General features: G+C 43.8%; 1 protein-coding gene across 1 annotated transcript in view; it reads left to right on the top strand.

Annotated features, from left to right (window-relative positions):
- The first annotated feature begins 14,475 nt into the window (after positions 1–14,475).
- The window catches only part of PRSS12 (serine protease 12), a 504,723-nt gene continuing 504,290 nt past the window's right edge, over positions 14,476–14,908 (top strand). Inside the window, exon 1 of the mRNA XM_053703591.1 lies at positions 14,476–14,742. The gene's annotated coding sequence lies outside the window, so the exon portion shown is untranslated. The remainder of the gene's footprint in view (positions 14,743–14,908) is intronic.

Genomic DNA, 14,908 nt, shown 5'->3' with positions numbered 1-14,908 from the left:
GGAGGCCTGCGGAGCTCATGCACATGCCGCCTACTGGCTACCCCTTCTCCCTATGTGCGAAACAGTGTCTGGAGGCCCGCGGAGCTCATGCACACACCACCTACTGGCTACCCACCCTCCCTATATGGGAAACAGTGCCTGGAGGCCCATAGAGCCCATGCACATGCTGCCTATCTGATACCCACCCTCCATATGCGGGAAACAGTGCCTGGAGGCCCATTGAGCTCATGCACATCCCGCCTACTGGCTATCCCTTCTCCCTATGCGGGAAACAGTGCCTGGAGGCCCGCAAAGCACATGCACACGCTGCCTACCTGCTACAGCTTCTCCCTATGCGGGAAACAGTGCCTGGAGGCCTGCGGAGCTCATGCATAAGCCGCCTACCAGCTACTCCTTCTCCCTATGTGGGAAGCAGAGCCTGGAGGCCCGCTGAGCTCATGCACACGCCGCTTACTGGCTACCCCTTCTCCCTATGTGGGAAACAGTGTCTGGAGGCCTGCAGAGCTCATGCACATGCCGCCTACCTGCTACACACCCTTCATATGTGGGGAATAGTGCCTGGAGCCCGCAGAGCTCATGCACACTCCGCCTACCTGATACCCAACCTCCATATGTGGGAAACAGTGCCTGGAAGCCGTCAGAGCTCATGCACATGCTGCCTACTGGCTACCCTCCCTATGCAGGAAACAGTGCCTGGAGGCCCGCAGAGCTCATGCACACACCGCCTATCGGCTACTTACCCTCTGTCAGGGTTTATTCCCTGTTTTGTTTGCCATGTGCTGCTGGCAGCCATTTTACTCACCTCTCTTCCTGACTATGGTGCATTGTGGGGGATGCTGCTCATTTCCTGCACTTCCTTTTATGGCCAGACTGGTGTGCATCATCCGTGTGAGACAGGATGCAGTCTCAGAATTGTGATATCATCACTTATTATTTAAAGGGCCTCTGTTCAGTATGCTTTGCCTTTGCGTTGTCTCAGACCTGTTTGTGAGAGTTCCTGTGTATTACCTGGCTGCCTGACGTCCTTCCTGGTTCCTGATCCCTGGCTTGTTCCTGACTCTGCTGTTTTCCTTGTTGCTGATTCCGGCTCGTCTGACTATTCGCTTAGGCTCCTGACTCGGCTCGTCTGACTACCAGCTCTGGTTTTGACTCCTGGCTTGTTATTTGACTTTTGGACTTTTTATTATTTTTTGCTATTAATAAAGGTGTGATTATTTTTGCACTTCTCGTCTCAGTCTGATTCCTGGCACCCTGACATCCTCCCTATGCAGGAAACAGTGCCTGAAGGCCAGCAGAGCCCGTGCACATGCCGCCTACCTGATACCCACCCTCTATATGCAGGAAACAGTGCCTGGAGGCCCGCGGAGCTCATGCATACACTGCCTACCAGCTACCCTTTCTCCCTATGCGGGAAACAATGCCTGGAGGCCTGCGGAGCTCATGCACACGCTGCCTACTGGCTACCCCTTCTCCCTATGTGCGAAACAGTGTCTGGAGGCCCGTGGAGCTCATGCACACACCACCTACTGGCTACCCACCCTCCCTATATGGGAAACAGTGCCTGGAGGCCCGCAGAGCCCTTGCACACGCCGCTTACCTGATACCCACCCTCCATATGCGGGAAACAGTGCCTGCAGGTCCGCGGGGCTCATGCACATTCCCCCTACTGGCTACCCCTTCTTCTTATGTGGGAAACAGTGTCTGGAGGTCCGCAGAGCCCACGCACATGCCACCTACCTGATAACCACCCTTTATATGCGGGAAACAGTGCCTGCAGGCCCGTGGAGCTCATGCACATGCTGCCTGCCAGCTACTTCTTTTCCCTATGTGGGAAACAGTGCCTACCTGATAAACACCCTCCATATGAAGGAAACAGTGCCTGGAGGCCTGCAGAGCTCATGCACATGCCGCCTACCTGCTACCCTGTCATGAACTCCTCAGTTCCACCTTAACTTATGTTACTACATCTCACATACCACTTTAAGAATCAATTATCTGGCTCTCTTTTCCTTTAAAAGCTTTCCATTTCCCATACACCTTTCCTGTGTTATTGAAGGTTGATACCCACTCACTCTCCAGCCTTTCTTGTTACTTGTCTAAAACAGAGTATCACTTGTTCTGTGATTAGCTCTGTCTCCTCCAACTGAAGCTACTTCTCATCTAAAGCAGAAGTCACCTGTTGCAACTGCAGCACGCACGCCGTTCTAACAACTTCCAGCTTAACAGACACAGGCCGCAATCTGCAGAGAGGATCAAAGAAGCTGCACGCACACAGCTGCTAAAGCCAGGTTCCGTATACAAGTTTTAGCATTGCCGTTAAGACTGTGAACTTATCTTTACCGTATGGTGTAATGTTTAACAGCGCAGCAAGCTGATACAGTATTCTTAACACTGTTTACAAATCTTTACTGCAAGGTGTATTATTTAAAGGCCCAGCAAGCTGAAACAGTAAACTTAACACTGTGAACTTATCTAGACCACAAGGTGTATTATTTAAAGGCCCAGAAAGCTGAAACAGTAAACTTAACACTGTGAACTTATCTTTACCACAAGGTGTATTATTTAAAGGGCAAGCAAGCTGAAACATTATACTCCACACTGTGAACTTATCTTTACCGCAAGGTGTATTATTTAAAGGCACAGTATTACCTTAAAGGGGACCTCACTTATCTGTCACAAACCTATATAAACTGCTACTTATTATCTAAAAGTTTACATAGTACAAACTTATCTCTGGACCCAGATATAATTCACCTGATCTTACTACTTATAATTTTGAGGTGAATATTCCGGGCTACATTAATCCAGGTGATTAAGACTCTGTCTCCTCACTAGCAGACAGACTTAATCACATGATACATACAAACTATTTACCAGAGAATACTCATAATCAGACTAAAGAAACAGCAATCAAATTGCTGATCATTACATAATAAACCAGCCATAAAATCTATATTTGATAATGGAGCCCAGTGACCTGACATCACAAATCCATACCCTAAATCAGCGTTTGGATAGTCTGACACAGGCTTTTAGAGAGCTGCAGGTAGAAAACCAGAGTCTCAAAGCCTGTTTAAGGGAAGCATTGTCAAATAGGAACTCTGGAACTGATCATCAAGCAGAACCCCAAGTCTCCTACCCAGAGAAATTTTCTGGAGATCGTTCCACATTTTGGCAGTTAGGATATGCATGCCTCTTGCTTTTTGACCTTCGTCCTAGGACATATGCAACTGATAGGTCCAAGGTTCTAACCATACTCTCCTATCTCAGGGGAGAACCCAGGGCCTGGGCCGACTCCTTTTATGAGACCCAGGACCCCATTCTAAATTCCCTGGATGCTTTCCTAAAGGCATTATCAGGCCTCTACGATGACCCTACCGTCAAATAACTGCAGAAAGTAAACTCAGGAACTTAAAGCAGTCTAAAGCACCGGTAGAAGAGTATATTACCAGATTTAGAATCTGGGCTAGAGATTCCCTCTGGAATGAGGTATCTCTAAAAAACCAATACCGTCTCGGACTTGCAGAGGAGATCAAGGATGAGCTCGCCAGGATTGGTATACCGGATCGTCTTGACGACCTTTATGCCCTCACGATTACAATTGACAGACGCCTTAGAGAGAGGAAGCAGGAAAGAAGCCCATCTACAGCACCTATTCGCAGGGTACTGCCAACTCCTCCAACCATTGGTCCACCGTCCGAACAACCCATGGACATCAGTTTTATTAGGGGTCCACTTACCCCGCAGGAAAAGGCTAGACGCCGAACTGCGAATTTATGTATGTACTGCGCAGGTACTGGTCATGCAGTTAAGGAGTGCCCTCTATTACTAAAGCAGAAGATAGGTAAGATCCATAACATAAAACATTGTTTCCACACAAAAACCACTGCTACAGCTTACCTTACCATTCCCTTGCTTTTGCAGTGGGACCGACACAGGATAGAGTGTAACGCAATCATCGATACAGGCGCTTGCGCCAACTTTATTGATTTACGTTTGGTTGAATTAAATAAAATACCCTTTCAGTTTAAAAGCACACCTTTGCCTATAAAAGTCATTGATGGTTCGCATTTAGCATCTGGTCCAGTGTCTCAACAGACTATTCCTTTACTCGTTTCCTCTCCACCTGGTCACACTGAATCTATCTCCTTTGATATTATTTCTTCTCCCATTTACCCTATTGTTCTGGGAATCACTTGGCTTCAACTACACCAACCTGTGGTACATTGGGATACCCTCACCATTTTATTCTCCTCTCCCTACTGTGTCTCAACTTGTTTTCCAAACACTCACTTGTTCACTACTTCCTCATCTCCTATTCCTACACAATATCTTGACTTCTCTGCTGTCTTCAATAAAACAGAAGCCGAGTCGTTGCCCCCACATAGGCCTTACAATTGCCCCATAGACTTACTTCCAGGGGCAACCATTCCCTATGGCCACATCTATCCTCTTTCTAGACCTGAATTGGCTCATTTAAAAACCTATATCACTGATAATCTAAAAAAAGGTTTTATTCGCCCTTCCACCTCCCCTGCCGGTGCCGGCATTTTTTTCGTGAAAAACAAGGATGGGTCTTTACGTCCGATAATAGATTATCGGGAATTAAACAAGCGTACTAAAAAGAACAGGTACCCTTTGCCTCTCATTCCCGAGTTAATTGAGAGGTTAAGAGGCGCCACTATTTTTACTAAACTTGATCTTAGGGGCGCCTACAACCTTGTAAGAATAAGGTCCGGAGACGAGTGGCTGACTGCATTTAGGACCAGGTATGGTCTTTTCGAATATACAGTTATGCCATTCGGGTTGTGTAATGCTCCGGCAACATTCCAGAATTTCATTAATGATATCTTTAGGGACATCCTCGACACTTTCCTGGTGGTCTATCTAGACAATATTCTTATCTATTCTTCCTCTTTCTCTGAACATGTCAAACACGTCAGGTTAGTGTTATCCAGATTACAGACACATAAGCTGTATGTCAAGTTAGAGAAGTGTCTCTTCCATGTAAATGAAGTATCATTTCTTGGCTATCGCATTAGCAATAGCAGGATATCTATGGAGGATAGTAAAATCTCTGCCATCACCACTTGGCCTATACCTTCCAACATAAAAGAAGTCCAGCGGTTCTTAGGCTTCGCCAATTTTTACAGGCGCTTTATCTGCAATTTTGCAGCCATTGCTAGGCCACTCACTAACCTGACTAGGACCTCTAAGCCATTCATCTGGACTCCAGAAACTCAAAAGGCATTTGAACTCCTTAAATCTCTATTTGTTACTTCCCCAGTACTGCACATTCCCAGCAACTTACCGTATACATCCCACATTTCATGTGTCACTTGTCAAACCCTGTGATCCCTCTACCCATGTCTCTCCATCTCCTCTGGAATCTCCTACACCTGACCCCGAATACGAAGTACATTCTATAGTCGACTCCCGAAGGTATCACGGTGAACTCCAATACCTTGTCCGCTGGTCGGGGTATGACTCATCTGAGGATTCCTGGGAGCCGGCATCCAATCTATCGGCTCCCCGTCTGGTGTCTGTATTCCACCGTAGGCATCCTGATCGTCCAGCGCCTTGACACCTCCTTGAGGTTCTTTTGAGGGGGGGATGTGTCATGAACTCCTCAGTTCCACCTTAACTTATGTTACTACATCTCACATACCACCTTAAGAATCAATTATCTGGCTCTCTTTTCCTTTAAAAGCTTTCCATTTCCCATACACCTTTGCTGGTTTATTGAAGGTTGATACCCACTCACTCTCCAGCCTTTCTTGTTACTTGTCTAAAACAGAGTATCACTTGTTCTGTGATTAGCTCTGTCTCCTCCAACTGAAGCTACTTCTCATCTAAAGCAGAAGTCACCTGTTGCAACTGCAGCACGCACGCCGCTCTAACAACTTCCAGCTTAACAGACACAGGCCGCAATCTGCAGAGAGGATCAGAGAAGCTGCACGCACACAGCTGCTAAAGCCAGGTTTCGTATACAAGTGTTAGCATTGCCGTTAAGACTGTGAACTTATCTTTACCGTATGGTGTAATGTTTAACAGCGCAGCAAGCTGATACAGTATTCTTAACACTGTTTACAAATCTTTACTGCAAGGTGTATTATTTAAAGGCCCAGCAAGCTGAAACAGTAAACTTAACACTGTGAACTTATCTATACCACAAGGTGTATTATTTAAAGGGCCAGCAAGCTGAAACTGTAAACTTAACACTGTGAACTTATCTTTACCACAAGGTGTATTATTTAAAGGGCCAGCAAGCTGAAACATTATACTCCACACTGTGAACTTATCTTTACCGCAAGGTGTATTATTTAAAGGCACAGTATTACCTTAAAGGGGACCTCACTTATCTGTCACAAACCTATATAAACTGCTACTTATTATCTAAAAGTTTACATAGTACAAACTTATCTCTGGACCCAGATATAATTCACCTGATCTTACTACTTATAATTTTGAGGTGAATATTCCGGGCTACATTAATCCAGGTGATTAAGACTCTGTCTCCTCACTAGCAGACAGACTTAATCACATGATACATACAAACTATTTACCAGAGAATACTCATAATCAGACTAAAGAAACGGCAATCGAATTGCTGATCATTACATACCCACTATGCAGGAAACAGTGCCCAGAGGCCTGCAGAGCTCATGCACACACCGCCTACCGGCTACCCACCCTCCCTATGCGGGGAATAGTGCCTGGAAGTGCCTGGAGGCCCACAGAGCTCATGCACATGCTGCCTACTGGCTACCCCTTCTCCCTATGCAGGAAACTGTGCCTGGAGGCCTGCAGAGCTCATGCATACGCCACCTACCAGCTACCCCTTCTCCCTATGTGGGAAAAAGTTCTTGGAAGCCCGCAGAGCTCATGTACTTGTCGCCTACCAACTACCCCTTCTCCCTAAGTGGGAAACAGTGCCTGGAGGCCTGCAGAGCCCATGCACCAGCCACCTAACATCTACCCCCCCATCCCTATGCAGCTACTCTTGAAAATGCAGAATTAAGCCCCCTTCCAAATGCGCAAGACCCTGCCTTCCCCTCCTCAGGAGTGGAGCAACTCAGCCTCCGGTGGCCAAAATTTTTGACCTGAAACTTGCCCTGTGAAACACTGGAAGCAGCGGCGGCGGTGCTACTGCCACACTTGGACACTCATCCCTATGCGGGGAATAGTACCTGGAAGCCCGCAGAGCTTATGCACATGCCGCCTACCTAATACCCACCCTCCATATGCAGGAAACAGTGCCTGGAGGCACGCGGAGCTCATGCACACACCGCCTACTGTCTTCCCACCCTCCCTATGCAGGGAATAGTACCTGGAAGTGCCTGGAGGCCCACGGAGCGCATTCACACGCTGCCGCATGCAGAGCCCGTGCACACGCCGCCTACCATCTACCCACCCTCCCTATGCAGCTACCCTTGAAAATGCAGAATGAAGCCCCTTTCTGAATGCGCAAGACCCTGCCTTCCCCTCCTTGGGAGTGGAGCAACTCAACCTCTGGCGGCCAAAATGTTTTACCTGAAACTTGCCCCGTGAAACACTGGAAGCGGCGGCGGCGCCACTGCCACACTTTGACACTCCTCCCTATGTGGGAAATAGTACCTGGAAGCCCGCATAGCTCATGCACATGCCACCTACCTGATACCCGCCCCCCATATGCAGGAAACAGTGCCTGGAGGCCCACGGAGCTCATGCACACACTGCCTACCGGCTATCCACCCTCCCTATGAGGGGAATAGTGCCTGGAAGCCCGCAGAGCTCATGCACATGCCGCCTACTGGATACCCACCCTCCATATGCGGGAAAAAGTGCCTGAAGACACGCAAAGCTTGTGCACATGCCTACTGAATACCCACCCCTCCTATGTGGGGAATAGTGCCTGGAAGCCCGCAGAGCTCATGCACACGCTGCCTACCTGATACCAACCCTCCAAGCCCTGTTACCTCTAGCAAATTGACCCTGGTAACTAGTCCCTGGTGTCATGCCCTCCCTTCCCCAGAGCCCCAATCACTTCTGCTTGCTTGCCTCCCTAGGTATAGACCCCTGGTGCCATGTCCTACCTTCCCCAGAGCCCCAAGACCCCCTACCAGCTTGCCTACCTGGGTAGAGACCCCTGGTGTAATGCCCTACCTTCCCCAGAGCCCCAAGCCCCTCTGCCAGCTTGCCTACCTGGGTAAAGACCCCTGGTGCCATGCCCTACCTCCCCCAGAGACACAAGGCCCTTGGCCAGCTTGCCTACCTGGGTAGAGACCCCTGGTGTCATGCCCTACCTTCCACAGGGCTTCTGGCAACTTGACCCTGGTAACTTGTCCCTGGTGTCATGCCCTACCTCCCCCTAAGACCCAAGCCCCTCTGCCGGCTTGCCTACCTGGGTAGAGACCCCTGGTGTCATGCCCTACCTTCCCCAGAGCCCCAAGCCCCTCTGCTGGCTTGCCACCCTCCCTATGCAGCAAAATAGTGCCTGGAAGCCTGCAGAGCTCATGCACATGCTGCCTACCAGATACCCTCCATATGTGGGAAACAGCGCCTGTAGGCACGAGGAGCACATGCTGCCTGCCAGCTACCCACCCTTCCTATGCAGGGAATAGTGCCTGGAAGCACGCAGAGCTCATGCACACGCCTCCTTACCTTCCCCAGAGCCCCATGCCCCTCTACCGGCTTGCCTACCTGGGTAGAGACCCTGGTGTCATGCCTACCTCCTCCAGAGCCCCAAGCCCCTCTTCCTGCTTGGGTAGAGACCCCTGGTGTCAAGCCTACCTACCCCAGAGTCCAAAGCCCCTCTGCCGGATTGCCAACCTGGGTAGAGACCCCTGGTGTCATGCCCTACCTCCCCCAGAGACACAAGCCCCTCTGCAACTTTGCCTCCCTGGGTAGAGACCCCTGGTGTCATGCCCTACCTCCCCCAGAGACACAAGCCACTCTGCAGACTTGCCTCCCTGGTTAGAGACCCCTGGTGTCATGCCCTACCTTCCACGGGGCCTCTGGCAACTTGCCCCTGGTAACTTGCCCCTTTAGAGACTCTGGCAGTACTTCCAGGGGGCCTGTGTCCCTTTTTCTACCTGGGAATGGTGAGGGTTCCCTGGGTAAAAGTGTCTGCAATTAAAAGATATGGCCAATGTGTGTTCTCTGTCTCAAAACAAGCCTGTGTCTGGTCATGAACCTGCTGCACCTCCCCACAGAAGCATGGAACCTAGGGAGAATGCCATCATATTTATCAGCGTTCTTAGCAATCATTAAAGCTTGAGTTCTGATAGACAAATGTGTTACAATGTGCCCCTTTGAGCGCAAGTCACATACCCATGCATAGAGGTCTTGATACAGCTTCTGGTGAGGTGAGACAGCAAATCTCTGAGCACGTTTAGTCTTTGGCATTTTCTGGAGCACCTCTTTCATTTTTCTCCAATCCCGGACAAGTTTTTCTGAAACAAAAAACTCTCTCTCTGCACTGCGGTTGCCATGTTCCTCTGCATAGTGTACAACACGCAATAAGCTCCTAGCGAGTTGCCTCATGGGATTGACCCCGGGAGTGCATCCTCTGCGCGAGCGTGTTGAACGGGGAACAATAAAGTTGGAAACAATGCATAGAAAAAATCTAAGCAATAGGAAAGGGTTTTTTAGGGTAGATAATTTGCATCCAGCAAAAAGTCGTGACTTGTCTGTGGGTATATATGGTAAGTACTGATTGCACTTTTTATTTGCACTTTCATATACAAATTTCACAGCCTGGAGAGGTGGTCTTTTTGGCATTAATTGAAATGTCTCATAATACTGCAGCTAAAAACAACCAAGTACAGTGGGGCTGAGCACAATCTTTACAATATTTGTGTCCGACATTGAATTTTGTCTGATATTGTCAGCATGTTTATTAAGAGATCACAATCACAATAAAAGGCCTCAGCGGCAAAATACAATGGCCATTTGACAGTTCTAGATATAACATTAGAGTTGTTTTACTGATATCTTTGTACAGAGTGTTATGTTACTAATAATAACCTTTGTGTGTTTCCCTAAATCATAGGGATATTTGTTAATCAATAATAAAACCTTTTTTAAAAGGGGCATATTAGTTGTATTGGGCATGTGTGGTGGATGATTTATTTATATTGCTAATACTGCAAAATAACTTATTATACTTTTTTAAAGGGACAGTCTACACCAGAATTTTTATTGTTTTAAAAGATAGATAATCCCTTTATTACCTATTTCCCAGTTTTGCATAACTAACACATTTATAATAATATACTTTTAACCTCTGTGATTATCTTGTATCTAAGCCTCTGCAAACTGCCCCTTTTTTCAGTGACAAACTGTTAAAATGCAATCTGAAAGAGGTGGGCTTCAAGGTCTAAGAAATTAGCATATGAACCTCCTAGGTTAAGCTTTCAACTAAGAATACCAAGAGAAAAAAGCAAAATTGGTGATAAAAGTAAATTGGGAAATTGTTTAAAATTACATGCTCTATCTGAATCATGAAAGTTTATTTTGGCCTAGACTGTCCCTTTAATATTCATTGATTGAGAAGAAATATTTTTTTCAGTATTGTGAGATTTGGACCTACAATCAAAAAGAGCTGTACAGGAAATTATAATAAAAAACTGAAACACTGTAAACTGTGAAAGCCCAAAGTTACAAGTTTTGCTCCATTGAAATCATAGAGCCACTGAAATCTCATCAAAAGTTTATATTCTCATTTTACAGAAAGGGGTTTTATTTAGCAGAATAACAGCATTACAAAAAAATATATATTTAAAAAAACAACAACTTTTTTTTTCAAATAAAACATGGATACATTTAACATTTTTAAAAGAATATAATGAACTGCACAACCTGAGATATATCTATTAATGTCATCAGTTTGTGACAAAGATATTTTGAAAATAGCATTTTTCAAAAACACGATAAAAAAAAAATGTTGAATACCAACAAACAAACAGAATGCCAAACAATACGGTCTGTGATTACCAAACGGGTTTTCTATGTGTTTTGGTCAAGATTTCAAGTTTTCTTGAGATTTACAGATTTCTCATTGGCTTTACCAGATATCACATAAATGGCTAATAAAGATATTTACATATGTAAATTTTAGGAATGCTCACTAGCGAAGAATTATGCAAGAGAGATGAAGAGCGGCTTAATGAATGCAGCCCGTAATTTCATAGCATCATCCAACATGGTATTGTAGGTTATTTTCAGTATTTATTGCACAGCAACTGTTTTATTCCGAAAACATACTTGCAAATAAGTAAAAAAATGCCAGTTTTTATTTTTTACAAGTTCCTTTAGCTGTCATATTCAATAAGTGAAAAATGGTACAAAAAATCTGTTGCATAGTCTAGGGATATTGGACTGTCTCATGTTATAGGGCCTTTTAGCACTGATCCAATAATATGTTTTTGATGTAAAATGACTCATTGTCATTGTAGAAAAGTGCACATCGCGGCATAAAACTTGTAAAAAAAATTTGGATTATAGATTGTGATCAACCCTAGAGTTGTTGTAAGAAAAGAAGATGTTAGCAAACAAATCTTTTTATTGAGATAATCAGATATTTCCAGTTATAACCTCAATATAGGGTTGCCACCCAGCTGGTATTTTACCGACAAGGCCGGTATTTTTAAGGTTCATGTCAATGTAGAAAATAAAGAATAAATATTGAAAGAAAGCCTCTGTCAAAATGAAACTTCTTCTGAGTGTGATGAATACTAGTTATAAACAAATCAGCATTTAAAATCAGTCCTATCTGCTTTAGTTTTTGAGTTATGCTGTTTAATTATTTATGCAAATTTATGTTAATTAGCATGGCCGGTATTTTCTTCCAAGAAAGGTGGCAACCCTACCTCAATATCAGTAGTTATAACACCCTTTATCCACACAGAAATTATATATAAATATTAAAAGTATAATGAACCTTTTTAATTGAATATGATTTACTGCAATTTATCCAGGAGTCCAGAATGTTGAAGGGTTGCAGAATTCTATCAGGTACGATCAGAATTCTCAAATAATCTAAATTTAGTATTGGTGTATCTGCATATGTAGCATCCCATAGCACTATTTCCTTTCATATCTATCTGCATTTAAAAGATAATAATATAATTAAATTGGATGGCAAAGTTTTTTTCACTACAAATACATTTTAAATGGAATGTAATTTCAGTTCAGTGGCCCTTAAAAAAATGCCACCAATGCCTTTATTATCTTTATAAATAAATGATGCCTGTGTTTCATAAGTGGAGTCCCTTTATATTGTACTTTAGAATATAGCATCCTAGAAAGAACTGATAATATAATAGAAACCCGTACCTGTTCTTAGCAGGTTTGTCTTCTCCCCCTCCTTCCCAGACCTGTAAACACCCAGAGGCCATAGCAGATAAAACATCTAACAGAATCAGCAATTTGTATGCTAATGTACATTCCAATGGTTTGGTCTGAGCAAATAAAACAATTACTTTTTCCTAAAGTATTCTTGTGTTTGCTCTTTGTTCCCAAGGTCATTTTCAAAAGTAGTCCAGCATTTTTTTTTGGTTTTTGTCTTTTCTAGAATATGCTTAAAGTATGATTGTGCTATATAAACCTAGATTGTAGGTATCCAATACTTTTTTTCTTTATTAAACTTGGTCAAATGAATATTATTTTAATCCTTTGAGCTGCATGAAAAATCTGCATGGCGTTTCAAATGCATTCTATTAAAGTAGTGTTATGAAGTTGTAACAGCTGTTTGCCACCCACTGTCCTGTAATCAGCCAGAATCCCTGACAACAAGGAACAGCTTTCCTTTTATTTGGTTTGAAAGGCGGTGGTTACATCAAATTTAATAAGTCTTTTATAGGTGCCAAGAGACAATTTTACATGTACCCTGGTTAGAAATAACTAACTATATACTGACTCAAGAGTCAGACATTACTGAAGGGAAACAAAAGGACAGTAGTATATGACATTAATTTCTGACCTCCAACTGTCCCCTATCTGAGAGGGACTTCTCTGATTCTGAGCTCTGTCCTACAGTCTCTCTGAGACAGCCATATGTCCCTATAGGCAGATTTCCCCTTTGCCCCACCCTTGGAACACCCAGGCAGACCTATAAACTGGACAGACACACCCAATTACCACCCAGACACACCTAAAATCCCGTCCACTGACCACCCATGGTCCCACCCCTCTCAACACAGCCCCACCCACAAAATGATGACGAGCCCTATCAACCTCCTGAGCCCCTGATACCGAGCAACAAATGTTGGGGGATATGCTTGTTGTAAGACCATGCAAATTAAATTAGCATAAAAGGACAAAAAGAGCAATAATAAAGTGCTCTAATGTGTTAGAACATTTTCTTATTGCAGTATTACCTGCCCATGTGAGCAGCAATACACTTCCACTCCTGAGCTGAACAGGGCTGGTGATTGGTGGCTACTCACATATGTCTCCCCTGATTTGCTCACTAACCCATGTTTAGCTCAGCACCAGTAGTGAATTGCTTCTCCTCCAAAACATTATAGTTCTTTCATATACCTTTAAAAAAACACATTCTTGCCTTTATGCCATTACAAACTATTTGTTTGTGCTATTTATATAAGAAGGATGTAATTGTCTGGTAATTTATTTATAAAGATTTTATGTCAATAAATAGAATTTCAATAATAAAGTGGCCGTTTATAAGAAAGATTTGGTCATCCTTTATACACTGCATATACAGTACATGGACATTGAAGAGTTATATTTCTGAAATGACTGCATGGTTATAAAGGGTTAATTCTACACCATATAATTTGACAGTGCAAAATGTTGACCACAAAGTTTAAAAAAGCAGGACTTTGCCTATGTGTTTAACCCATGTGCAATATACTTTCATTATTTATTTTGCCCCTTTCATATAATTAAAACTTGAAAATAGTGTTTTTTCAAATTCTGAGAACTTGAAATGCACCTAGCTGAATTCGGAAAGCTAACTCTATGAGATATCTGTCCCTAATTGAACTGTAAACAATGCATTTTATACTTAAATTATGACCATGGCTAGCCTTGTTGGCTGCAGACTGAAGCCTGGATTGGTTCTTCCAAATAAGGCAGTTTGGCTGTTAAAAACAATTGCAGCAAACAATACGTTAATTTATAGTGAAAATGATTTGAACTTGGTTGATGTTATTCTATAGAACCACAAAAGAAATGTCTTGTAATTACAAAGTGTTCACTGTCCCTTTAATAGTGAGTTGCATACAAAAATCATTAGAAAACTTTTGTAAAGGATTATAATATACCCTATTGAGCTGGAGCTTTTTCTTCAAAATAATGTTTTGTTAGGGAAACCTTTTAAGTGTGACGCTGTAACCATGTTTGGGTCCCTCGTTATTTTTATCACTTGCAGTGTATTAGGAGATGACTGAAATTCTATATTCATTGCCAGCAGCAGGATCATCTGACTCGCTTTGCTACATGCTCTTTAAAACAGCTGGAGGGAGCAGACTCATAGAAAAGGCACAGCGTTCCGATTCTCTTCCAGTAAATGAACTAAGAGCCTTTCAATCAATAAAACTGGGCAAAGCATGTTCTTTGGGAATAGCTGCGTTAACAGCAGGAGAAGATGAAGCAGTTTAGAAAATACAGGAGTCCCCTAACAGGACACAGACATGCATCTCTCCTGCCTGCTGGGACGTCTGAAGCATATTGACAGCTCTTCTCACCTGCAGCAAATGCTCTCTGTATTTCACTGTCTGCCGGGAATCAAAAAAGGTTTGAATTGGTACCGTACATATCTTCCACGTTGCTTGGAAAAGTAAAAAAAAAAAAAAATACTTGGGAGGATTAAAGGGAAAAAGAATAAAACCTAATTTTCTTGGCTCTTTAACTTCAGGATATGTCAAACTGAATTATGTTTCTTCTTAAGGTGCTCAGAAAT

Source organism: Bombina bombina, chromosome 2 (assembly GCF_027579735.1).
Source record: "Bombina bombina isolate aBomBom1 chromosome 2, aBomBom1.pri, whole genome shotgun sequence".
Lineage (NCBI taxonomy): Eukaryota > Metazoa > Chordata > Amphibia > Anura > Bombinatoridae > Bombina > Bombina bombina.
The sequence above is the reverse complement of the archived record's forward strand: the minus strand, read 5'-3'. Positions and strand labels throughout refer to the sequence as shown.